This window comes from Mixophyes fleayi, chromosome 8 (assembly GCF_038048845.1).
Source record: "Mixophyes fleayi isolate aMixFle1 chromosome 8, aMixFle1.hap1, whole genome shotgun sequence".
Lineage (NCBI taxonomy): Eukaryota > Metazoa > Chordata > Amphibia > Anura > Limnodynastidae > Mixophyes > Mixophyes fleayi.
Window position 1 is genome coordinate 38,265,054 of NC_134409.1, and position 25,428 is coordinate 38,290,481.

Consider the following 25,428-nt stretch of genomic DNA (forward strand, 5'->3'; position numbering starts at 1 on the left):
AGGATGTATGTATGGGAGGCTCACAACGCCATCATTCAAAATGAATTTCTTGGAATTGCTGCAAGTAGAAGAAAAGAATATTTTAAGAAGAGTTAACATCCTCGAGACACAAAATTTCTGATTTTTCTACTAAACATCAACATACTCCTCCCAAAAATTGGGTTGCATCTCTGAAGGGACGACTCAATGCACTTCTATGGACTAGAGCTGGGAACACATTAAATCGGCTCCAACAAAGGTTCTACGGCAAGGTTGACAAGGCGATTACCCTGCTTGCGTCCAAACTCAAAGCAAACATAAGTTATAATCACTTCTCCACTATTCGAACTTAACAAAATGTTTGATCCAAATAGAATAGTTACTGAATTCCTCTCATTTTACTCAACACTATATAAAATTTCCGATCATTCCCCAAAGGCAATTTCAAAGCATATTTATTTCTCAGCTAACAATCTCTTCTTCTCAAACAGCTACTCTAAAGATATTATCGTAGAGGAGACTCTTGACACAATTAAAACTGTTAAATCAGCTTCTGGCCCTGATCCGATGGCTTTTCCGCTACCTATTACAAAACTGTTAAAAGAATTTTTGCCCCTATATTAACTAAATGAGCTAAGTCTCTTTTTCATGGCATAACTTTTAATACTGCTACAGCTCGATTGATAATTGTAGTAATTTATAAAGGGGGCAGAGATGATCATCCTATATCTTTACTTATTGTGGATTTGAAATTATTTGGAAACATTTTAGCAAATATAAAGTGTAATGTGATTCCCTATCTAATTCATCAGGACCAGGTGAGTTTTGTCCCAGACTTTTAAGCCTTAGACAATACTAGAAGAATTATCAGCATTGTCAGTCATCTACAAATCACTAAAACTGTTTCTTTGGCCCTTCACTTGGACACAGACAATGTCTGAGGGAGTTAGCTGGAACTTCAAGAAATTACCTCTCTCTTGTATGGGAATTAAGGGTTTATGTTCCTTCAGGGAATTTTATTGTTATGTCTCTATAAATGGTTTTCTATCTACGCAATTTCAAATAACAAATGGCACTAGGCAGGGTTGTCTGATATCGCCTTTGATTTTTGCCCTAGTGGGGAAACCTCTGGGGGTAAATGTATCAAGCTGAGAGTTTTCCGGCGGGTTTGAAAAGTGGAGATGTTGGCTATAGCAACCAATCAGATTCTAGCTATCTTTTTGTAGAATGTACTAAATAAATGATAGCTAGAATCTTATTGGCTTTTCAAACCCGCTGGAAAACTCTCAGCTTGATACATGCACCCCCTGGTGTCTAAAATAACAAAGAATAATAACATTTTGGGTGTTCATCTTAATAAAAAAGAATCTGAAATTGCCCTATATGCAGTTGATACTCTTCTTACGCTCAACTGACTTCACTTTCTGTTTTGCAAGAAGAAATCTGATTATTTAGTTCACTTTAGGGTTATAAATGGAATCTGTCTGAAACAGAAGTACTAGATTTAAAACTCATGTAACTAAAAACTCTTTAAAGTCCAAATTTAAATTCAAATAGCAATCTGCACAAATAAAATGTGCAGGGATTTATTTGACTAGAGACTATGACAAACTATTCCTAACCGTTTTACTCCTCTACTGGACAAAATTGAAATAGACTTTACAAGCTCTGGCAACCTCTGTTTATTTCTTGATTAGGTAGAACGGCTTCTGTTAAGATGAATATTCTTCCAAAATTATTGTATTTATTTCAAGCCCTGCCTTCCAGAGTTGCTTATTCTTATTTTTCTACTTTGGAGAAAATAGCTTCAAAATTTATATGGAGTGAAAAACGTCCTCGAAAATTAAAACTTTACTTTGGCATAGTGTGGATGGTGGCTTGTGCCTCCCAGACTTTAAGAAATATTATTTTGCATTGCATATATTTCACAATGCATTGAAATGCATTGAGAAATCAAATTATGGGTTGATTTTGAAGCAGAATTATTAGAAATAGTTACATGGTGGAGATCTCATAGAGTAAAATCCATAAATACTATGGCTTTTTCCTGTAATCTTTGGGATGAAGTGACATCTTTATTTAAATTAATCTCACCAATACCGCCTGTTTGCCCTTTAAAGAATATTTTCCACCTGGAATGAATCACTTTCAGCTTGGATTAGATAAATGAATTAGATTCCTTCATGCATTGACTTTATTAGACACTGTACCAGAATTTTCTGACATTCAAGTCAGAATACATTTCTCAAAAGAACAAATGTATTAATATTTACAAATACAAACTTTAATGATTCCACTTACCTCAACTGACAAATAATTCTTCACTTTTCTCTAGAATTTCTTTGTATGTTTCACTCAACTTCTAAGACTCTTATTTCATCTATTTATAAGTTACATAGTTTGACCAATAGCAGAAAAGCATAGATTTGAAATATTATGTGAACAGTAGATGGGGATTATGCTTTCCAATAAAGATTGACTTTTAATATTTAAGAAATGCCTTTAAGCTGCGATGTGTACCAGAATAAAAGAAGACTACTATAAATTATATTATAGATGGTACCTTACTCCCTCCAGGATTCATGTCTTTTCTCCATTCATCATTCAATTGTTGTTGGAAAAATTGTTCTCAATCAGGTAATTTTGCCCACAGAGGTCCTAAATGACTAACATTTTGGAGAGAAAGAAAAAAAATTGCTTAAAACTATAACAACTGTGGATGTCCCTCTCTCACCGGGATTTGTTCTCCATCTGCTCCCAGTTCCTGATGTTAATAAATATTGTAATAAACTAAAACGCCATATCCACTCCCCTTCTTCATCACAAAACAGTGCAAATTTTCTCTCCCCCCCCTCTTCTTCATCACCAAACTGCCCCTTTTTCTCCCCCCTCTTCTTCATCACCAAACCTTTTCTTTCTTTCTCTCCCCCCCTCCCCTCTCATCACGCTGTAACATAGTTGATGAGTTTGAAAAAAGACACCAGTCCATCAAGTTCAACCTATTTTGGATCTCCTGCGATCCTGCACTTATATTTGAAATTAATCCAGAGTAAGCAACCGCCAATCTGTTTCAATTGTGAAAATCCCCCCAGACTCAATATTGCAGACCTATTTTTACCCTATATCCACTACTATCCTTCATTTTAATTAATGGTCGTATCCCTGGATACACCTTTCGGCTAAAAATTTGTCTAACCCTTTCTTAAACATATCTATTGAATCTGCCATCACAACCTTCCCTGGCAATGAATTCCATATCTTGACTGCCCTTACTGTAAAGAACCCCTTCCTTTGCTGGTTGTGAAATTTCCTCTCCTCTAACCTTAGGGGATGACCACGTGTCCTGTGTATGGTCCTTGGGGTAAAAAGTTCCCATGAAAGCTCTCTGTATTGACCCCTAATGTATTTGTACATAGTAATCATATCTCCCCTTAGATGCCTCTACTCTAAAGTAAACATGCCTAAACTGGCTAACCTTTCCTCATAACTTAATGACTCCATACCCTTTATCAATTTTGTCGCCCTTCTCTGAACCCTTTCTAGTTCCAAATTATCTTTTTTATAGAGTGGTGCCCAGAACTGTACTGCATATTCAAGATGAGGTCTTACCAACGATTTATGCAGTGGCAAAATTACACTGTCTTCCCTTGCATCTATGCCCCTTTTTATGCATGCCAATACTTTGTTTGCCCTTGCAGCTGCTGCTTGACATTGAGCACTATTGCTAAGTCTACTGTCTACGAGCACTCCCAAATCCTTTTCCATTATAGATTCTCCTAAATTAATTCCATTTAATTTATATATTGCGTTCTTGTTTTTGATCCCTGAATGCATAACCTTACATTTATTTGTGTTAAACCTCATATTCCATTTGGCCGCCCAATCCTCCAGTTTATTTAAGTCCCTCTGTAGAGAAGCTACATCTTGCTCTGATTTTATTACCTTACAGAGTTTAGTGTCATCTGCAAAAATAGAAACTTTACTCTCTAAACCATCACCAAGGTCATTAATAAATATATTAAAAAGGAGTGGTCCCAGCATGGAACCTTGAGGTACTCCACTTAAGACTTTTGACCAATTAGAAAATGTTCCATTTATCACAACTCTATGTTCCCTATTCTCTAACCAGTTTTCGATCCAAGTACAAATTTTGATTCCTAGACCCAGTTCCCTTATTTGTAAACCAACATCTTGTGTGGCACTGTATCAAAGGCCTTTGCAAAATCTAAGTAGACCACATCTACTGTCCTGCCCTGGTCTAAGTTCCCACTAACTTCCTCATAGAAACTAATTAGATTAGTTTGACATGACCTATCCCTCACAAATCCATGTTGATTCCCACTAATAATTTTATTGCGTACCAAGTAATCCTGAATACTGTCCCTTAAAATACCTTCCAGTAGTTTCCCCACTATTGATGTCAGGCTTACAGGTCTATAATTCTCTGGTTGTGATCTCGTCCCCTTTTTAAACAACGGCACCACATCTGCTATTCGCCAATCCCTTGGTACTGAGCCTGATGAGATTGAATCTCTGAAAATTAAGAATAGCGGTCTAGCTATTTCCAAGTTTAAATCCATAAGGACCCTTGGGTGTATGCTATCTGGACCTGGAGCTTTATTTATCTTAATATTCTTCAGACGCCTTTGGACTTCTTCCTCTGACAACCAAGTATTAATTAATGGCATGGTTTCATTTCCATTTTTATGTATTACTCCTGCCATTTGTTCCTCTCTGGTAAATACTGAAGAAAAGAAAGTGTTTAATACCTCTGCTTTTTCCTTAGTATCATTTATCAATTCTCCCATCTCACTTCTTAGGGGTCCTATATTATCTTTTTTAATCCTTTTGCCATTTATATACTTAAAAAACTTTTTGGGGTTTGTCTTACTTTCTTTTGCAACGTGCCTTTCATTTTGTAATTTAGCCAATCTAATTTCCTTTTTGCATGTTTTATTACATTCCTTGTACCTACGGAAGGACTCCTCTGACCTTTTCAGACTTAAACAATTTAAATGCACGCTTCTTCCTTTGCATTTCTTCCCTTACCTTTTTATTTAGCCACATTGGTTTAGACTTAATTCTTTTACATTTATTTCCCATAGGAATGAACTTATGCGTGTATGTTTCCAATAACATTTTAAAGACAGCCCACTTTTCTTCCGTATTTTTTCCTTCAAAGGCTTTGTCCCAGTCTATGCTCTTTATAGACTCCTTTAGCATATTAAAATTTGCCTTTCTAAAGTTTAAAGTCCTAGTTGATCCCTTATACCGTTGTTTCTGGAAACTAATTTCAAATGAGACCATATTATGATCACTGTTTCCCAAGTGCTCCCTTACTTGAATATTTGATATTACGTCTACATTGTTTGTTATTACTAGGTCCAGTATAGTCCGGTTCCTAGTTGGTTCCTCTACTAATTGGGACATGTAATGGTCTTTTAGCATGCTCAGAAACCTATTTCCCCTAGCTGTACCGCAGGTCTCAGTACTCCAATCAATGTCCGGATAATTAAAATCCTCCATAATTAAAATTCGACCTAGTTGTGTTGCCTTTTCAATTTGCTGTAGAAGTTGGGCTTCCTCAATCGTACTAATATCTGGCGGTTTATAGCATATCCCTATCAGCAACTTCTCTGAACTTTTTCCTCCGCTCGATATTTCCACCCACAATGCCTCTATATTATCACCAATATTCTCGTATATAACTTCCTGAATACTTGGTTTTAATTCTGGCTTAATATAAAGACATACTCCTCCTCCCCTTTTATTTACCCTATCCCTCCTGAAGAGAGAATAGCCTTCCAAGTTGACTGCCCAGTCATGTGTATCATCCCACCAGGTCTCCGTAATACCTATAATATCATACTGCTCATTCATTGCTACTAGTTCTAACTCCCCCATTTTACCTGTCAGGTTTCTTGCATTTGCAAGCATACACTTAAGTCTATTGCCTCCCTTAGGTATTTCTTTTTGCTTTAAAAAGGGCCTCTCATTATCGGCTATGCTTCCCTTTCCCCCCTCACCACCCCCTTTTAACTGTACCTTTCCTCCATTCCTTTACTTACCTTTGTATTGCCTTCTTTCATCTTTCTCTGCTCTTCTTTTCTTCTCTTTTCTCTTCTGTCTTCTTTTTTCAGTGGGGCGCTCCTCACTGAATGTTGGGCGTGACGTGATGACGTCACGCCCGACATTCAGTGCAAACGGAGGAGGGAAGACGCCAGCGCCGCGGCCACATGAGTATTTGTATACTCACGTGATTGCGGTGTTGGCGTCTACCCCCCCTCCCCGCACAAAAAATAAAGACAAACAGATGTAAAAAATAAAGTTTTTAAAAAGAAACTAAAAAAAAACCCCTGTCGGCAGTAAGGGCCAGGGCCGGGCCCGCAGGCATGCCCGGACCCGGGTAAATAGTACCCGCTCCTCCTCTCGGCGGTCCTGGCCTTTACCCCCTCCCCTCTTGTGTGTGCGCACCACTGCTCTCCTTTTTGTATCTGTCTCTGTCTCCAATTTTGTATATGTACTAATTTCTCCCTATCTGTCTCTGTCTCCTCATGTGTGTTTATCTCTGCCCACACACACCTCAATTGTTTGTGTGCCTCTGTCTACACATTATGGGTGCCTATGGGTGGCTGTCCCTTTCTTCCTCCCCCAACTTGTGTATATGTCTCTGTTTATCCCTCCAGCCCATCTGTTCCTCCTCCTTTTTCTTCCCTCTGCTCCCACAATGTACTGTCCTCTTGCGTCATAACTTCTCCTCCCTCATCTTCCACTCCTGCCCTCTTTACGCCTTTCCTTCCTGCTCTTCTGCTGGAGTCTATGTGGTAGGCAGAACCAGTGTTGGTGGCTGCTGACCAGAAGTGACGTGGATGAACAGGAGCACAACCGTGCCCAACACCACATCATTGAACCTAAGAATGGCAGGTAAACACAATTTTCTAATTTTAATAATTTTTTATGTGTTTCAATAGTAATCTTTGCTTACATTGTGGGTCTTATTCATCGTGCTCAAAACGCCATTAGTGAATGCGCTAATGGTGTTTGGAGACGCTGCTGGTCAGGGATTCCTGATTGGAGTTTTAGCATCAGTAATGGGCAAAATTATTAAAGGGTGTAAAGAACTTTAATGAATCAATGGGGCATTTTGCTTCACTTGATATAATGCTACTGCCACTGGTGGTAACCTCCGCCATCAGAAAGATTACTTTTGCATGTTTATTTAACAAGTATTGTGGTGGTACTTGTACCATCGTAATACCTATTCTCCATCACAGGCATTGGGCCCTTTATCACCATTGTGGCTAGGGCTATCAGTGTACTAACCACACCTACCTTAGATTGGCCCCTCCTGCATGAGGCCACTGTCAGATTTTTTTCCAGGACAGCTTTAAGTTCTCAATCTGCCCCTGTCAGAGGCCCTTCTCCCAAATTTTGATATAGGGACGGTTGATGCTATGATTCATCCTTGCCTGCCACAATTTGTTTTGTTCATATAATTAATTTTGCAAGAAAAATGTTCTGCATCTAGTAGCGCTCCTGTGGATTCCTAAATTCCTTAAAACAGTATGCCAAGGACACAGTGACACTGAACACTGTTACTTGGTTCACATTTTCATTTGGCTCTTTCAATACAGAATGCAGTGAATGAAGCGCAGTTAGACTGTTTAGTAAAAGCAGGGAACCCATTTCCTATAACTGTGTTTACATTTTTAACTAAAGTGAAATGCTGTATAATTGCACATTGTTTCCCAAGCAAGTTTAGATGCTCTATTAAAATACAGATGTGGGGAGAAGAGACAGGAAAGCATGTCTTTATTTTGTATATATTTGTTTTTCCAGCAGATATTCCAGACTTACTCTACCGTACTCTGTGCTAATATAAACTGACCGTCTCAGACACTCTAAATGTTTAAATTAACTTGGCTTAAAGAACAATTTGCTTGATGAGAGGGATTGGGGACTGTCAGCTGTTTATAAATTGAACAGCTTAACTTAAAGCATAAGATGTTCATAGATATATAATAGTCTTATTTTAAAACTCCTAAATTCACAGGTAGAGAGCTAGATTGCCCTAATGACCTTTTTCCCCAATGAGAAAAGCTTTACTGATTACGAGAGAACAATTAATGTGTTTTTTTCTCATGTACATGCAAAGAATTGTTAGATCATTCTTGTTTTTTTAACCAATCACTATTTGAGGTGGAGGCTACCATTTGGGTATAGTTTGGACCAGTGGGCAGCATAGGAGTCCACCGTTCCAAGTTACTTTGTTTCATAAGTGGTTTTCATTTCCTACATCTACAATTAGATGTAGTTTTTAGTACATTTTAAAGGGTGTTTTTACTCCCTTGGCTTAAAGCCCAGAGTTGCTGTTTTTGACAGTGATCAAGACGTAGGAGATGTAAAATACTTCACTCCACTCATGTGTCCCTTATTCATGAAATGACACACCATTAATCACTATTAAAATCAGTGCTAAGACTTTATTTTAGAGCCCATTTAAAAGTTTTAGCACAGGATATAGAATCCAGGAATCACTAACCCTATAGTTCGGATTTTATTTGTAGGCCTCTTCGGTGTCGGATTTGTGGCAATCGTTAAAACGATTTCCACCGCCCTATAGAACACGAACCACACCATTCATATTTAAGCCCTAATGGCTTTGGCTTCATCCTCTCCTGAGCAATAGGGCAAAGAGTCTCACAAAATTGTTAATTTTATAAATTTGAGCATTTCAGTCAAATCCCCAATCCACCCCAATTTACCCTTTGTCGGGCCAAAAGTTTGTCTCAATTAGCCCAGCAGTGCCTCATTGTGCTTTTGCTACATTTTGTAAGGGCCCCCATGTAACACTAAAGGCAGCGGAACCCTCTGCTTCTGTATTAGCTTGGTCTCTGCTACTTAGGGCATTTATGCATTTTAATTAATATTATATGTACAGTATGCTGTATTCATATAAAGGACAGAAGGATAGAAACTGGCAATTTTAAGAACCTATAAAAGTGGAAAAAAAACCACTGTGCTTACTCTGTTGCAATACAGACATGTGTGCCATTAACAATAAAAATTAACTGAGTGTACAACAAAAATAAAGTCATGTATCTGATGAGATCTGGGGCTAAATTTATCAAGCTGCGGGTTTGAAAAAGTGAAGATGTTGCCTATAGCAACCAATCAGATTCTAGCTGTCATTTATTTAGTACATTCTACAAATTTACTGGTTTTGCTGTGCCTTTGCCATCCTGTTGAGAGATTGGGGTTGGCGTCCTCAGAGTACGTTTAATTTACGCTGTACTGCAGTGCTCTTTTTTACACTTCTTCCATATCAGTGCATTTGGTATGCATTAACACTTTTGAAAATGTAAAGGGAGATGGTAAACGCAGATAGATGCCGTTTGCAAATGTTTACATATGTGTTTCCACATGCATTTGTCTTGAGCAACTTCCTGCTTTGGCGAAGACAAGATTAATTCAAATTTTTGCATGGATCACCCTTAATCTCAGCCTGGACAAACTTCTATTTCTGAAAAACCCACCATGTTGCTCTATAAATCTATGCTGCAAGTAAGTCCCATCTGTGCTGAAAAGGACATTGAAAAATTTAGTTGAGTGCCCAAAGTACTTAGAAAACAGTGAAATATTGTCTGGCCATGAACATAAAGAATACATTCAGTCATGAAAAACATATGTGTCCATGTGGCTTCTAAGAAGCAGGACATCCCAATTCATGGGTAGCAAAACGTAAGTGGCTTAACAGAAAAGTGAGTGGAGTTTTACCCAAATTGGCTCATTTGTGGGAGGAATAGGGGCAGGGCTTATTTTGTTATGTTGGGAGGTGTGCTGTTTTGCTGTTTAGATTACACACTTTTTTAAATAAATTTTAAACATAGCGGCTTTACATGATAAAACATTTGCGCTGTTATAACAACCAGGGATGGAACACTGCATCCCTGGGCCTCATAGTAAAGTTTAGAGGATGGCCAAGTGATGCAGCCTCCCAGGCCTCCACCCAGCTCTTAGAAGAACGGGGCTTCTTCTGATCATGCATGGGTTCAGCACATGCTCATCGAAGCCCCATTGAGCATCAGCTTATGCACAGAAGAGGTCCCAGCTCTTCTCTTGCTGGCCCACCTCCAGGCACTTCACTCCCTGCAGTGGCTGTCCTTCCACTACTGGTAACTACACATCAGTATAAGAATACTGTAATCAGAGGCGGATTAGTGCATAGTGCATCACTGGTCCCCATAGCAATATCTAGGTAAGGCCCAGTGATGCCATTCTCACCTCTTGAAGGGCTTCTTTTGAGCATGCGTGGGCCAGCACATGAACCAATCGGAAGAGGTTGTCACTCTGCTCTTTTGAGAGCAGGACAGGGTGGAGCGGGGGCCTCAGATTTGGGGACGACCAAAGATTGCCAGCCCCTTTGCTTCAGGGTTCCATAGTCGCAACACCCCCTGCACCCGCTTTAAGTCCATCCCAGGTTCTAATGAATATAAAGTACTCATTTGAGTTTACTGTGGGTGAAAGAAGATAGCTGCACTGGAGTATATTTAATAATAACTGAACTTGAACAGCGACTGTGGACTTTCAGTTCCACTGAAAATGGTCAATCCAGCAAGCAGGCTCGTGCATGTTCACATCTGCAAAGACTGGACCAGGGAAGCAGGAAGTTAATTGTTACCTCTCTGAGCCAATGTCACCGGCCAAGCTGATTTTTCATTAAAGTGTGGCAATAACTGATTAATTATCACTGTCATAAATGGCAATAAAAAAATAAATTTGCATTTTTTGCCACAATTGGAAGATTGTTGATATATGGGCCCCATAGTCCACTTGACACTATGCAAAAAACTATTACCTCAAAAGCGTGACAGGTCCTATTTAAAGTTTAGTGTAAGTTTCATCTCCCATATATTGGTGGATAAAGCAGATAGTTTGTGCCTGAAATACCAACACGAAAACCGCATGTGAATGAATTTACCATTCTGTATTATTATTACTACAGGTATTCAATGGAATAGAGCAGTCTCAGATTTTTTTCCCATCAGACTTATCTACTGTCCCTTGGCTCTTTTCTATATCCAAGTTTCAATTTCGGGTCTTCAATTACACCCCTGCCTCTTGGCTCAAATAGTTACTAACGACTTTTTTAGTACAAACATTTTTCCAAAAATTATACAATGTGCTGTTGGCTCATTTTAATATATCTAGCACATTTTTCCAGAGTTTGGATAAATGCAAGTTCCAAAATGCTGATATCCGAGGCAGAGGTAAAAATGTACTGCTTTGTCAGTTATAGGAAATTATTATTGATAATAATAATTAATAATCATAATTACTGACAGGGTAAAAAGTGAGGGAAATGATGCACATAGTAAGAATGGAATTAAAAGAATCAAAGGTTTAAAGTGTCACACAGAAGAGGACGCTTAATACTAACTATGACACTGCAGCATGTTGATTCACCATAAATTAATGAAACATGAGACATATAGTGCACATTGCGCCTCATATCTGACCCAGGGGTCTATTTAACAAACTGTGATAGCCCATAAATCCAGAGCTGTTTTCTCCAGAGAATGTCTATCACAGGACTTCACTCAATTTGTGAAAGGGTTAACAGAGGTGGAATTGGAACTTTCTCTTACATTAATCTACTTTGCTGCATTCCCCATTGAACTTCATGGGGACTGTGATGTTTAGTGATTTACCAATCAGCAAATAGCATTGCTTCTCAGGGTGGTGTTAGCTTACCACCTGTCCCTATGGAGACCAGTGACGCCAGAAAGGCTTTGCATGCTCCCCCCATCTGTTCAAATTCTTTGCGAACTTTAGCCACACATGCACATATCACATGCAGCACTAGACAGCCGGTGAACATTAAAATCAGTTTGTGTAGGAGGGGGTCCCCCAGCATAGTAAATTGCAGCAGTTCTGCATTAGATGTGATTTGCAGCAGGGGCACACGTAGGCGGGGTTGCTGGTTCTCCAGAAGCCCCTCACCTCCGCGAACGAATGGGCACAAAAGCATGTAAACATTGCCCCTACACATCACTGCCCCGGACGCTTATTTGACAGCCCCGCGGCTCCTGTACAAATCAGTATTGCCGAAATGGAGCTACTGCGCATGCACGGCTGCAGCAGCTCCTTCCTTCTCCAGGAATTACATCACTCGCTTATGGCAATTTTATATATAAAGATACATCGGTAAATAGGTCTCTGGTCTCCGATACTGCCCTCAAGAATTCTTGTTTAGTGTTTTGATTCATAGACCCAAGACTCCATTTCTGGTGAGTCTGCAGGGTTGAGATGCAGAGCTGATTTGATTGCACTATGGATCGCCCCCCTGTTATTTTCTTTCTCTAGCTCTCTCTATCTCGCTCTCTTTTCTCTTCTCTCTCTCCTTCCTTCTCTCTCTCCTTCTCTTTCCTTGTCTCTCTCTCTCCTCTCTATCTCTCTCTCTTTCCTTGTCTCTGTTACGAGTCGCGGCTCCCCGACGGGCCGCCGCGACTCACTTCCTGTGTCCTCAGATGTCCCGGCCATCTCCATGACGACTGGGACGTCACTTCCGCCCCCCACGTCCCGGTTGCCTGGGCAACAACCAGGACGCGCTGTCTCACCTGCCGCAGCACCCGGCCAGCTGTCCTACAGCCGGGCGCATGCGCGCAGGAAAAGGTACTTTATCTGAATATTATTCTTTTTATTTATGTCCTCATATGGTCTCTCTTACAACACCAGCTATTTGTGAATGCTGTGTATTCTGGGCGTAGTATCACTTGGCATGACATGCTGTGATTATGTATTGGGAGGAGTCTCGCTGCACACTGCTCCTATTGGTTCCTCGCACTACTTAAGGCAGTGAGGACAGAGCCTCACTGCCAGTTATAGCTCCCAGTGTAGCTAGGCTCCCTGTTCCCTGTTTCCTGCACCTGTGCTGTATCCTCGTTCTGATTTCCCGTGTATGACCTCTGGCTTGTTTCTGGACCCTGTTGTATTGCCTGTGACCCTTGACCTCGGATTGCTTGGAATTTCTCTGTCTGCTGCCGGCCCTCGACCTCTGCCTGGACTTCACTCTGCCATTGCTTCTACCCTCCATAGCTGGGTTCTCCCCAGTCAGCGCTCATCTCTCGACCCTCTCTTTGTCTGCTGCCAAGTCTGTCCCCACCACTAGGGGCTCCAGTGAACACCAGACTTCAGAGCAGACTCCGGGCTTTGACGTGCTGACTGGAGGGGTACCTAACAGTCTCTCTCTCTTTTCTTCTCTCTCTTTCCTTCTCTCTCTCTTTCCTTGTCTCTCTCTCTCTTTCCTTGTCTCTCTCTCTCTTTTTCTTCTCTCTCTTTCCTTCTCTCTCTCTTTCCTTCTCTTTTCTTCTCTCTCTCTTTCACTTGCTCTCTCCTTCTCTCTCTCTCTCTCTTTCTCTCACTCTCTCTCCTTTCTCTCTCTCTCTCTCCTTTCTATTTCACTCTCTCTATTTCCTTCTCTCTTTCCTTCTCTCTCTCCCCCTTCTCTCTCTCTTTCTCTCTTTCCTTTTCTCTCTCTCTCTCTCTCTCTCTCTCGCTCTCACTCTCTCTCTTTCTCTCTGTCTCTCTCCTTCTCTCTCTCCCTCTCTTCTTCCTTCTCTAGCTCTATCTATATCTCTCTATTTCTCTATCTCTGTCTCTATCTCTTCTTCCTTTCTCTCTCTCTTTTCTTCTTTCTCTCTCTCTCTCTCTCTCTCTCTCTCTCTCTCTCTCTCTCTCTCTCTCTTCCTATTATGGTGTTGCTGCCCCCCTTGCTTATTTAATTTCTGGATACTCTGTTTTCTCAAAACCATTCCAAAATATAAAGGTTCACGGTATGCCAAATGTAACTGACTTTTTATTTTTACATTCTAGCAGCTATATGCAAACATATATTTTAGACTTTCATTTGCAAAAAAACACCCAAACATATGTAAACGTATTGCCAAATAAATCAACACAAGTATGTTGGAAATAAAAATTTGCCTAATAAAAACAACCTCTTTCTTGAGGCGGCATATAAAATGTAGTATAGTTCATAGTTGTATATTAATTTTCCATACCTTTGGCTACACTTAAGCAGCCAAATGTGGTTGGAAAATTGTGGGGTGAGAAAGTGAATAGCAGAACAATACAGTAGAGGCAAGAATATAAAATCAAGCCATAGAATTTTAAGCTGCTGGAGACCGGTCCATCTTGGCGAAACAGCAAATGGGAGGCGCCAAGTGAGCAGATCTAGAATTATTGTTAAAAAACATATGGAAACTTTTTCTTTTTAAACAGAGTGTCTGTCTGTCCCCCAAACCATTTTTTTTTATCTTTATTTAATCTTTTACGCTTCAGTGTTTTTGGCTACCAACTGAAAACTCTTCATAATACATATAAATGTCTAAATTATCTTTCTGTTGTGAGGACTGCTGGAACGTTGAAAAGTCCATTAAAAATACTGACAAATATAAAGGAAAAATACATATTTTTATTACAAATTAATCCGACAAATAATTCAAATGATATCAGTGCCAAGAGGCTATGACACTTCATAACGTTAAGAGCACCAGAATGGATATGGAACACATTTACATTTAGACATGAGTTCTGGATGTGTTCCAGCACGCTCCAGTTAAGGAAAGAACCTGCTGTTAACCCTTTCACTGACAGGGGTCTGTGCCAAATTTGCTCTCTGGAGATAACACCATTTTATGCCTTTTCATTGCATGTCAGTTTTGCCAGGAATAACCTTTTACTTTTTCTCGAGCCAAGTGAATTTGTTATTGTGTTTTGGGGGCAGATCTAACTTTCTTTCTTGATGCTATAGTCCAGTGCTGTCTGTTTTCTCCAGTAGTAAGAGTTTTGGACCAGCATATACATATAGTACAGTATAGATCACTTGTATTAATATCATGGTTAAAGTTCCACAAATTATTAAAATAAATATGGGATGAATCATACTAGTAGTAGAATTACTTTATAGTCATACGTATATCCATACAATTGTATTATAATGAACTAGCCAATGCATGTTCATTAATACATATACTGCGCAATATTAAATAATAGAAGATACAGAGAATTACTCCCAGATTACAAAACAACAGAAGTGGTGTTGTGCAGTTGCCCCTGACCAGCACACAGATCAATAATATTATTGCACATATGTTTATGCATTTAGATTAGATACTGAGGGCTAGATTTACTAAACTGCCTGTTTGAAACAGTGGATATGTTGCCTATAGCAATCAATCAGATTCTAGCTGTCATTTTGCAGAATGTACTAAATAAATCATAACTAGAATCTGATTGGTTCCAATAGGCAACATCTCCACTTTTTCAAACCTGCAGTTTAGTAAATCTAGCCCTGAGAGTTCCATCCAACATACAGAACAAAAAAGGTGATCCTATACAGTTGTCCATACATATATAAAGATCAGCAGGGAACTGGTGATCTATAACAGAGTAATATAAGGGGACTACCTAGGATATCTATATTCAACGAGCAAGGGATATGTAAGAATCTCATGTTCAATGAGACTGAGAGGCAGGGACACAGTGAAGACAGATAGAGATAACTGAGGTAAGTGAGGGGTTAATCAAATGTAAAGTCAGTTGACAGTCCAGGAGTAAGAATCCAGGTAAGGCAGGCAGAAAGTGATGGGTCAAACTGGAATAGCAATAGTAACACAAACACAAGGGATAAAAGGTATACGCAGGAGCAACACAGTAATAAAAATGGAGAATGACGTGACAGCAGAACTGTTGGTGGAGGACTGAATTCTCTCTGTGTGCTCTTGGCCCTACAGAAGTTGCCCTTCTCCTCAGGACAAGTCATTGGGTACTCAGATGCTGCCAAGACCTGACAGCACAAGAACTTATATATTGCACCAGGCCAAGTGACGGGACCAGGATTGGGAAACTATGTACAAGGGCAGACAGAAGATGGAATCAGGCAGACAAGGCTTGTGGTATAACAGGAATACTGTATATACAGACAATGCAAAGGGAAATAGGGCAGGAGAGAATAAAAAGAAAAACAAGAAACGGTAGAGAGATTGTCTAAGACAGAAGTAAGACTAGGACAGAAAATATGATGACACTTGACTGTGGTTAAAGACAGTGGGGAGAAGGCCACATTCAAGAACGATTTGCCAATCTAACGAGATCCAAAATGAGACAAGCCAGAAGATCTATCAGCAACTTCCAGTGTTATAGGAGGCCTTATATAGAACTGAAGTTTGCTGGGAATAGATACAGTTGTCCCTATTAACACAGAAGACAGGCACAAAATAAACAAACAATAAACATAACAGAGAAGCTGGAAGAGCGGAAAACCACAAAACATACTCCAAAAGCCTATATGCTAAGAAGCAGGCACCGAAACAGAGGTCATGGGTTCAAGTTCAGGCAAAACCTGACAATTGTATGTTATTTGGTTGTAGGAATATAATTTCATATAACACCACCCCATCATTACCCTAGTCTACATGGTTACTTTTCTCTTCCCACTATCTCTCAGTCTTGCCTCTATTTCTGTCTTCATATTATAACCAGTGGTTGAAGTGGAAATTTAGAAGTGGAGGTATAGAACATGTAAATAATGTAATGTGATAGTTTTACAATGAAGGCCGTAGGAGAAGAGGCGTTATGGCAAACCACCGTATACACCGCCATTTCAACCACTGATAGTTCAAAGGCATTGGTGGTTAGTGGACAGCAACAGGCAGCCAATCGTGAGGCTGAAGAACATCTAAAGGTAAGTGTTGGGTTGCATATATATAACACTATAGTGAAGGGGAGGTGGCTGCATATATATCACACTATAGGGAGGAGGGCTGCATATATATAACACTATAGGGACGGGGGCTGCATATATATAACACTATATGGAGGTGGCTGCATATATAAATAACATTATAGGGTGGGGGGCTGCATATATATAACACTATAGGGAAGGGGGGCTGCATATATATATAACACTATAGGTTGGGGGCCTTCATATATATAACACTATAGGGGGGGGAGGCTGCATATATATAACACTATAGGGAAGGGGGCTGCATATATATACCACTATAGGGAAGAGTGGCTGCATATATATAACACTATTGGGAGGGGGAAGGCTGCATATATATAACACTATAGGGAGGGGGCTGTATATATATTAGAGATGGGCGGGCTCGGTTCCCCGAGATCCGAACCCACCCGAACTTCGCCTATCCGAGTACCGAGCCGAGCAGGCTCGGTACTCCCCCGCCCATTCGGATTAGAAATCGAGGTAAAACGTCAACGTGACGTAGTCGGATCTCAGAGCTCGGTTCTCTCGATATTTGAAATGCATAAATACCCGCCTACACAGCAATCCATCGTCATTTGACAGAGGGAGAGAGCAGGGTTAGGTCACAGGCTGTATTAGAGCAGGGACAGAGCAATAACTGTATGCCTTATTCTTTCTATTATTATTTCAATTCTGATACCAATTCTATTAGCAATTATTAGAGCAGGAAAAGAGGAGGATTAAGGAGGCATTTTTTTTTCAATATTTTGCACTACACTTGTTTTGGGGTGTCCCATATTCCCCAGTGTGAAACAATAATTTTTCTGGCTGCAAAAAGTCATATTTAGCAGCAGTATCTATACAATATTTTGTCACTACAAGTGCTTTGGGGTGTCCCATATTCCCCAGTGTGAAACAATAATTTTTCTGGCTGTAAAAAGTCATATCTAGCAGCAGTATCTATTGAATATTTTGCACTACAAGTGGTTTGGGCTCATTAAAATGGATTCAAAGCAGTCCACATATGAGCAGAATCAGCAAGCAGGTGCTGGCACCAGTCCTGATGGTAGTCTTCCCTGTATGTCATCTGGTAAAGCCTATGTAAAAGTGCAGTCTTTTTAAATCAGGGAAAAAAACACACCCAAAAAACCCCAAGTATACTTATAAGTATATGTGTAGGGTGCAATCTACCCCCAAATAGGAAAGGGACTTTTGGCATTTCTATATCACGTACAGTCTTGAAAGGCTGCTGTTTTGGCAATTTCTCAATAAGGGTAGGGTGTCATACACAGACTGACCCCAAACTGGCTTTGTCCATTTCAATTTATATGGTACAGTCTATAACGGCTGAATTTTTTACTATTTTCTACAAGTGGAGGGGGGCCTATACAGACAGAAACCAAACTGCCTTTGTCCATTTCTTTGTATATTTAACTATAAGTGTAGGGTGTAATATACACCCAAAGACGATGGCTGCATTGCCAATAGGCATAGATGGAGAGGAAGACAATCTGGTTTGTGTGTAGAATTAATGACGGCCTACCAGGGATTAAACTGTTTTTTTCATAATTTATTAGCTTTACAATTACCTTACTTATCCAAGAAACAGGTGGAGCACTAAATTTGGTTATTTTAGGCCAAAAAAAATAGATTTTTAAGCAAAATTGCAAAACAAAACCAAACAAAACCAAAATTAAAACCAAAACATGCAAGGGTGGTTTTGCCAAAACCAAAACCAAAACCTGAAAGTAATCCAGATCCAAAACCAAAACACGGGGGTCAGTGACCATCTCTAATATACATATAAGACTATAGGGAGGGGGGAGGCTGCATATATATAACACTATAGAGAGGGGGGAGGCTGCATATATATAACACAATAGGGAGGGGGAGGCTGCATATATAAAAATATAGGGAAGGGGAGGATGCATATACAAAACTATAGGGAGGGGCTGCACAGAGAAAACTGTAGGGAGGGGTCTGTATAAACAAAACTCTAGGGAGGTGGCTGCTATAATGTGTGAGGGAATGGTGGGGCTGTCTTAGTAGTGCATGGGTGGGAGGTAGGCTATTAATTTAATAGTGGAGTTTAGGTGGGGCTAGTTATTTAATGGGTGCTATTTTATTTGTAGAGTGATGGTGGGGGAATTTAATTTATTGCTGGGGCTGTTTGGAGGGAGTGTATATACTATTAATTTAATGACGGCTGGATGGAGGGAAATTGATCTATTTATCAAATATGAGTACTATTATTTTAATGTTGGGGCTGGAGAAAGGTATAATGATTAAATGCTGGTGCTATTGATTTAATGCCGGGATGGTTGGAGTTTTCTAAGTTTCATGTACACATTTTTTTCCAAATAGGGCCTCCATCATTCCAGGATCCAGACAAGCAGCAACTGATCTAAAGAAACTAGCAGCCACAAGTAGTAAAAGTGACAAGAACAGGTAGGAGAGAGCAGGACAGTCTGCCAACTGCCCTGATTCTGTTGGGGCAGTACCGGATTTGGGTGACTGTCTCGCTTAGTTAGCATTTGATCCAACAACAAGGACAATTGAAAGATATGTCCTGCTTCACACTGTACTGCTCGTGAAGGCAGAGCTGCGTGCACCTAACAGTAGTGCACACAGCTTTGCCTGTGTATTTGTCTAAAATGTATCTAATATGATAATCCCCCATTTTTAGTGTGTCCTATCCCCCCAAGAGTCTTATTCCAGCCTCTGGTCATACTGGTTCTTGCATTGATTTCATTGCCTGCCTTCTAACTTGCACTGGTCACATTTACAGATCACTTTGTTGAACATATGGCCAGCCCCCATTGCACTGACGATATCTTTTAATCCTACCTCCTTTGCACTTAGCATATTACCAGCAAACCCTTGGAATAGCTCTCCCTTTCACTTATGCCATTGTCTGCCAACCCTCCCTGCACTACTATTAATTCAAACCACCCCCAATCACTTGGCACATTTAGGGCTCATACACAATTGTTACAAAAGAAGTGTTTTCTTGCAGATGTTGGAAGCATTTCACCTTTGTGGTTATTGCACTGGACAGCCATTTATTATAAGGATTATCTTTAATGCATTTTTTGAAACACACAGTACACTTTTTTATATATTAAAAGGAAGAAATTTGACTTTTAGTTTGCTGCTCATGACGTCAGGGGAAGATGCAACAGTGTGGTGAGGTGCTCATATGCTGCTCTGATAGACTGATCAAATACGATTGTGCCAACATGTTTCGTAATAGTTAAACTTACTAAACAAAGTCAGATATGTTTCTATGAAGCGAGTTTTGGAAGAATGCATTAGTAGGCAACTAAACAAGTTTGAGCAAAAAACAGTGGCAGATCATGCCAAAGGATTCATGTATTTTTATAACACAGGACTGGCAGCCTTTTCCCTGCATTGCTTTAGAAATGACCCACTGTGTATTAAGTCATCACATCTGGGTTTTCCTAAATGTTACTACAACCAAATTCCAGTAGTTATAAATCTTGCCTACTTTTGTGTTGACCCCACCTACAGTTGATTTGGTCCCATCCACATGAGGCAACTCCAAGAAATTTTTCCAGGGCCGCTTTAAGATCCCAATCAGCCCATGTTCATGTGTAATTACTATAGTCAATTAAAATGCAGATATAGTTCCTATGGTTTTGCAAAACAAAGTTTACAATAATTATATTCTACAACAGCTGAACCACTGCATGACCGCAATCATTGGTTATCATGGAATCTTGCCAGCTTTTCTTATAATAAGCAAACATGTCTGTAGAGGAAGCACATTGATGCTCAGCAGCCAGTAGAGATAGGAATGTAAACCCCCCAAAACAAAACAAAATTAAAAGACAGAAAACCAAGCTTTGTGCCAAAGCATAGCTACCCTTTTCCTCCACTACCCCATATTGGTAATTTTTTTGAGGGTTACTTGTTATATGAGTGTAATTAATATTCTATACCCAAAAGAAAATGAACTGTCTTTTTACACCACAGCCAAGTTTCATGCATATACAGTGTATATTTTACTGCATTGCTGTATTTGTGTACTTCATGGATTCCATATTACTTACACATTGATGCAAGTCTAAAACCCCTCTACCAACTCATTTACATATATCTTTAAAATGAAACTTTGTTCATGTAGATCTCCCATATATGAATTTACAACACATGACCATGTTAGCAAGAAATATTGTGTTCCACCTACCGACAGACGCAAGGGGCCTGATTCATTAAGGATCTTAACTTAAGAAACTTCTTATTTAAGTCTCATGGACAAAACCATATTACAATGCAAGGGGTGCAAATTAGTATTCTGTTTTGCACATAAGTTAAATACTGACTGTTTTTTCATGTAACACACACATATCAACTCTAAGGGGCATATTCAATTAGCTTTTGGATTCGCGGCAACGCGCCGGAACAGCCGCGAAACGTAATACACGGTACCGCAATAACGTGGATTTTCGTTCGCAGCCCATAGGGTTGCGAACGAAAATCCGCGTTAATGCGGTACCGTAATACCCGCAAAAACGCGCACTTTTCGCGGTAACGCGTGTTACAGCGAATCCAAAAGCTAATTGAATATGCCCCTAAATTTCAGTGTACAAATAAGCTATCAAGTATTTGTGTGCTACATGAAAAAACAGTCAGTATTTAACTTATGTGCAAAACAGAATACTAATTTGCACCCCTTGCATTGTAACATGGTTTTGTCCAGGAGACTTAAATAAGAAGTTTCTTAAGTTAAGATCCTTAATGAATCAGGCCCATGCAGGGAAAATACCGGCTGCTTTTGCAAGTAGCACACAAAGACTGGGCAGATTTACTTTTACACTAGGATGTTCAGTTGAGCTAGGATGCGCCATAAATCTGTCCACATATTTTAAATTTCACCTTCCTGCAGCACAACATGATTTTGTCAATGTGCAATGAGGCCAAATATGTAAATTTGGGGCCCCACAACTGTGTTTCAGTCTGGGCTCATGTTCTAAGTTAGTTACGTGCTAAAAAATTTAAAATATGAGAAAATGTGTATATATATATATATATATATATATATATATATATACATACAGCAGAGATAGTGGTGCTATATAAATAGCTGATGATGATGAAGGAATGTTCATCATAGTTTATAGAGGCACTCCATTTATTTAAATGATGATCATCATCTTCTATTTATAAAGCACCACAAATTATGCAGCGCTGTACAGAGAACTCACTCACATCAGTCCTTGCTCCGCTGGAGCTTACAGTCTAAATTCCCTAACATACACACACAAACTGGCCAGTGGACAGTGGACAGAAGTATTTGGCCACACCTGTTTATTATTGAATTAAGGTGTTTCAATCAGCCCCATTGCCAGAGGTGTATAAAATCAAGCACCTGGACATGCAGTCTCAATTTGCAAACATTTGTGATACAAAATGGGTCGTTCTAAGATCTCAGTAACTACAAGTGTGGTACTGTGATAGGATGCCACCTTTGTAATAAGACAGTTTGTTAAATTTCATCCCTGCTGGATATTCCACTGTCAACTGTTAGTGATATTATTAGAAAGTGGAAGCGTTTAGGAACAACAGCAACCACGACGCAGAAGGCCACATAAAATCACAGAGTGGGGTCAATGACTGCTAAGGCACATGGTGTGTAAAAGTCGCCAAAGCTCTGCTGGTTCCACAACTGAAGAGTTCCGTACCACCACTGACATTAATGCAAGCACAAAAACTGTGCGGCGGGAGCTTAATAGATTGGGTTCCCATGGCCGAACAGCTGCATGCAAGCCTCACATCACGAAGACCAATGACAAGTGTCGGATGGAGTGGTGTAAAGCACACCGACACTGGACTGTGTAGCAGTGGAAACATGTTCTGTGGAGTGACGAATCATACTTCTCTGTTTGGTAGTCAGATGGGCGAGTCTGGGTTTGGCGGATGCCGGGAGAACGTTACCTGCCTGAATGCATTATGCAAACTGTGAAGTTTGGTGGAGGAGGGATAATAATATGGGGCTGTTTTTCAGAGATTGGGCTAGGCTCCTTATCTCCAGTGAAAGGTAATATTCATGCTTCAGCATACCAAATTATTTTGGACAATGCTATGCTTCCAACTTTGTGGCAACAGTTTGGGGAAGGCACTTTTCTGTTCCAAGATGACTGTGCCCCAGTGAACAAAGCAAGGACTACAAAGACATGGTTTGATGAGTTCTGTGTGGAAGAACGTGTCTGGCCTGCACAGAGCCCTGACCTCAACCCCATCGAACACCTTTGGCATGAACTGGTACGGAGATTGCAAGCCAGGCCCTCTCGTCCAACATCAGTGCCTGACCTCATAAATGCTTTACAGAATGAATGGACACAAATTTCCACAGAAACACTCCACCATCTTGTGGAAAGCCTTCCAAGAAGAGTGGAAGCTGTTATCACTGCAAAAGGGGGACCAACTCTGTATTAAAGTATATGTGTTTATTACAGTCCCTGTTGGTGTAAAGGTGAAGCATCCGAATACTTTTGTCTATATATATATATATATAAAATAGTTTTTGCCATTAACATATAAATTTCCGTCAGTGTTCAATGCACTTAATCCTTGAATGTGTTGTAAATCTGCATGTAGCTGAACATCTTTATTAAATTAATAAAATAAAACTTTATTTAGTATGTGTGTCTTTTATTACTCACTTTCCTCTCCTTCAATCACTTAAAAAACAATCACTAATCATATACACTAAGGAGGGTATTCAATTGACCGCAATTTTTTTTTTTTCCTGCAGAGTTAAAAAAAATAAAAAAATCACCCTTGGGTTTTTAACTGCTATAGCGACTGTTTTTAGTTAACGCAGCGCGAAAACTTGTGCAATTAAATTAAAAAAGAGGAAACACTGCCCCCGTGCGTTAGTCATTGTGTTTGCGAGTTTGTAGGGGAGTGAAGGGGAGTTTTAACGCGGTTGTGTATAACACAAAAAAAGGATTTGCATACATTTTTTTACATTAGATTGCATTACACATTGATAATATCTACATTACAGTACTTTCTTTAGTATATTTTTTTATTTATCTATTTTTTACTATAGAATCATCTATTCATGTCAAAACACATTAGTACATTCATATTTGTACCAAAACCATATAAATATAATTAATTAGTGATTTAAATTTTTTTATGTTTTTTTTTTTCATTATTTTTTCATAAGAAAATCAATTTTTACATATTAGGTCTTATTGATAAACATAGTTTATCTTTTTTTTTCATTATTACATGATTTAAAATACTTTTCTTAGGTTTTTTTATTTTTATCACACCCCAAAGAGGTGCAAGATAAAACAGCATATTTGCCTGTTTAACACGCCATGTAAAAAAACAATTGAATAGCTTTTAACGCAGCTGCCTCTCGCACACCCTATACTTTCAATAGACCTTCTACTGGACCGTGAGAGGACCTTTTCATGAAAAAAAATGTAGCGTTAAAAATGGAATTGAATCTCGGGTAAAGTTAACCTGCCCGAAAATGTTAAAAAACAGAGTTAAAATGACTTAACGCAGTCTTAAAAAAAACTTGCGGTCAATTTGATACCCCCTAAGGGTCATTGATGAACCCCAAAAATGCACTGCTTTTTCATTTGAGCAAAATGCACTTAGAAAATATCTATTTCAAAATATCCATTTCAGCAAAAAAAATTCACCTTGCTGGCTTTCAGATACTCTGGAAAATGCTAAGTATAAAAATGGTACAAAATAACATATTTTGATTAATTTAAATATTTGTATTTTTCTTTTAAAATGCTTCTCAGTTCGGTCTCATTTATGGGTTAAATTAATCATTAATCAGGATAATGAGTAGGCATTGGGACTCTTATTACATGTATTAATATGAATGATGTTCTATTGCACTGGTTAAAGTTGCCTAAAATGCTCACTCTTGCAAATGTGCAGCTGCATGAACTATGCTGCATTCCGAAAAAAGTATACTGCAACAAACACACATTTAGATGTAAATGAGGAACAGCCACACTAGAAATAATTTGATTCTTTTCTCAAAATATACGAGAACCAGATGATAAATACAAATGTGTGAATGGACCCTTTAAGGATCATTTATGAAAAAATATTCAGAATGTGAGGTTATATCCTGTAAGAAAGAATTGGATCTGGGATGATAGGTCCTCACTGATTATATGATGCCTTCCTCTCAAAAATCCTGATCTTTACTGGATGGCTCAAAAAGGGTGTGGTCTACCATGAAAGTGGCGTGGCCAGGGGCAGGTTGGGCTGGGGGAGCATCTGTTCCCCGGGCCGGTCCCATAGTGGGCTGCCTTGGGCTGGGGCACTGGGCCACCTGCATTTTTTCTCTTTTAGAATAGGCTGCTGAATCAAAAATTGCCCCCGGGCCAAAATTTGCCAGCGCTCCCCTGGGCGTGGCTGTGTAAGAAACAGTGGATATAGGCTGATTGGTGTTTGACTTGGGTGGGTGGGCCGTGGCTTATTTTATACCCAGTTCCCCATCAGAAATGTTATGCTGTATATATAGAGGCATTATTTATCGCCAGGGTTAGGGCACAAGCCAGGATGCATATACATAGAACAATGTTATGTTTAGATTTTGGAGAAATTAGTACTGCTTCATCAAGGAACGCAAAATTAACGTGTTGTGCGTTTTTTTAAAAACACACATAAAT